This window comes from Cyclopterus lumpus, chromosome 20 (genome assembly GCF_009769545.1).
Source record: "Cyclopterus lumpus isolate fCycLum1 chromosome 20, fCycLum1.pri, whole genome shotgun sequence".
Taxonomy (NCBI): Eukaryota; Metazoa; Chordata; class Actinopteri; order Perciformes; family Cyclopteridae; genus Cyclopterus; species Cyclopterus lumpus.
In genome coordinates this window covers 1,125,001-1,127,500 of record NC_046985.1, presented here as the reverse complement: position 1 = coordinate 1,127,500, position 2,500 = coordinate 1,125,001, and the positions used below count along the sequence as shown (strand labels likewise).

The 2,500-nt window shown below is 46.3% G+C and overlaps 1 protein-coding gene across 2 annotated transcripts in view; it reads right to left on the bottom strand.

Annotated features, from left to right (window-relative positions):
- The window catches only part of LOC117749501 (melanoma receptor tyrosine-protein kinase-like), a 42,475-nt gene that overhangs the window by 26,923 nt on the left and 13,052 nt on the right, over nt 1-2,500 (bottom strand). The window lies entirely within an intron of this gene.

Below are 2,500 nucleotides of genomic sequence, written 5' to 3'. Positions count from 1 at the left end.
GAGAGAAGGGGAGAAGGAGAGGAGAGAAGGGGAGAAGGGGAGAAGGAGAGGAGAGAAGGGGAGAAGGAGAGGAGAGAAGGGGAGGAGAGAAGGGGAGAAGGAGAGAAGGAGAGAAGGAGAGGAGAGAAGGAGAGAAGGAGAGAAGGAGAGGAGAGAATGGGAGAAGGAGAGAAGGAGAGAAGGAGAGAAGGGGAGAAGGAGAGGAGAGAAGGAGAGGAGAGAAGGGGAGAAGGAGAGATGGAGAGAAGGGGAGAAGGAGAGAATGAGAGAAGGAGAGAAGGAGAGATGGAGAGATGGAGAGAAGGAGAGGAGAGAAGGGGAGGAGAGAAGGGGAGAAGGAGAGATGGAGAGAAGGGGAGAAGGAGAGAATGAGAGAAGGAGAGAAGGAGAGATGGAGAGATGGAGAGAAGGAGAGGAGAGAAGGGGAGGAGAGAAGGGGAGAAGGAGAGATGGAGAGAAGGAGAGAAGGGGAGGAGAGAAGGAGAGAAGGAGAGATGGAGAGAAGGAGAGAAGGAGAGAAGGAGAGAAGGAGAGGAGAGAAGGGGAGGAGAGAAGGGGAGAAGGAGAGAAGGAGAGAAGGAGAGAAGGAGAGGAGAGAAGGGGAGAAGGAGAGATGGAGAGAAGGAGAGAAGGAGAGGAGAGAAGGGGAGAAGGAGAGATGGAGAGAAGGGGAGAAGGAGAGAATGAGAGAAGGGGAGAAGGAGAGAATGAGAGAAGGAGAGAAGGAGAGATGGAGAGAGAGAGAAGGAGAGATGGAGAGATGGAGAGATGGAGAGATGGAGAGAAAGAGAGAAGGAGAGATGGAGAGATGGAGAGAAGGAGAGAAGGAGAGAAGGAGAGATGGAGAGAAGGAGAGATGGAGAGAAGTGGAGAAGGGGAGAAGGAGAGATGGAGAGAAGGAGAGATGGAGAGAAGGAGAGATGGAGAGAAGGAGAGAAGGAGAGATGGAGAGAAGGAGAGATGGAGAGATGGAGAGATGGAGAGATGGAGAGAAGGAGAGGAGAGAAGGAGAGATGGAGAGAAAGAGAGATGGAGAGATGGAGAGAAGGAGAGATGGAGAGAAGGAGAGAAGGAGAGATGGAGAGAAGGAGAGATGGAGAGATGGAGAGATGGAGAGATGGAGAGAAGGAGAGGAGAGAAGGAGAGATGGAGAGAAAGAGAGATGGAGAGATGGAGAGATGGAGAGAAGGAGAGAAGGAGAGAAGGAGAGAAAGAGAGGAGAGAAGGAGAGAAGGAGAGGAGAGATGGAGAGATGGAGAGATGCATATATATTAGTTGCAGTTCCTCTGGTGGCCACTAGTTTCTTGATTTAATATTGTAACTGTATTAAAGGAAAATCTCCTTTTGAACCTCTCCTAAATATTATTTTATTTTCTTATTTTTAGTTTTTTAATTATTTTAAATATTGTCTTATTTTTCATTTAAAAACTTTTTAAATATTGTTTTATTTTTCATTTTAAAACATTTTAAATATTGTTTTATTTTGAAAACATTGTAAATATTGTCTTATTTTTCATTTTTAAAACATTTTAAATATTGTTTTATTTTGAAAACATTGTAAATATTGTCTTATTTTTCATTTTTAAAACATTGTAAATATTGTCTTTGTTCTGCTGTTCTTGGAGATCTGCTCATCAATGTGAATCTTCTGTCAGATAAAAGCAGAACAAGTATGAAGTAGCAGAACATGTAGAACCTCCAGAACAGTACAAATACCTCAGGATTGTATTGGAACACAGTACTTGTACACAACTGGTATCTGACACCATGTGCTGTGGTTCCTTCATGGTTCCTTCATGGTTCTGTGTGGTTTCTGAATACAGAACCTGTTGGGTTCATAGTGGCGTCATGAAACACATGACGTAAGGCTCTCAGGGAGCAGCAGGAAGCTTCACCACGAAGAACCGGTTCCACCGCAGAACACATGGCGACAATTATCTCTCAGTGGAATGAAGCCCTTCAGGCTCAGGTAGAACGAGAGAGCAACTTCCTGCAGAACCTCATGCCTGACGTTCTGCAGCGTTGTGACTGACGTTCTGCAGCGTTGTGACTGACGTTCTGTAGCGTTGTGACTGACGTTCTGTAGCGTTGTGACTGACGTTCTGTAGCGTTGTGACTGACGTTCTGCAGCGTTGTGACTGACGTTCTGTAGCGTTGTGACTGACGTTCTGCAGCGTTGTGACTGACGTTCTGTAGCGTTGTGACTGACGTTCTGCAGCGTTGTGACTGACGTTCTGTAGCGTTGTGACTGACGTTCTGTAGCGTTGTGACTGACGTTCTGCAGCGTTGTGACTGACGTTCTGTAGCGTTGTGACTGACGTTCTGTAGCGTTGTGACTGACGTTCTGTAGCGTTGTGACTGACGTTCTGCAGCGTTGTGACTGACGTTCTGTAGCGTTGTGACTGACGTTCTGTAGCGTTGTGACTGACGTTCTGCAGCGTTGTGACTGACGTTCTGTAGCGTTGTGACTGACGTTCTGCAGCGTTGTGACTGACGTTCT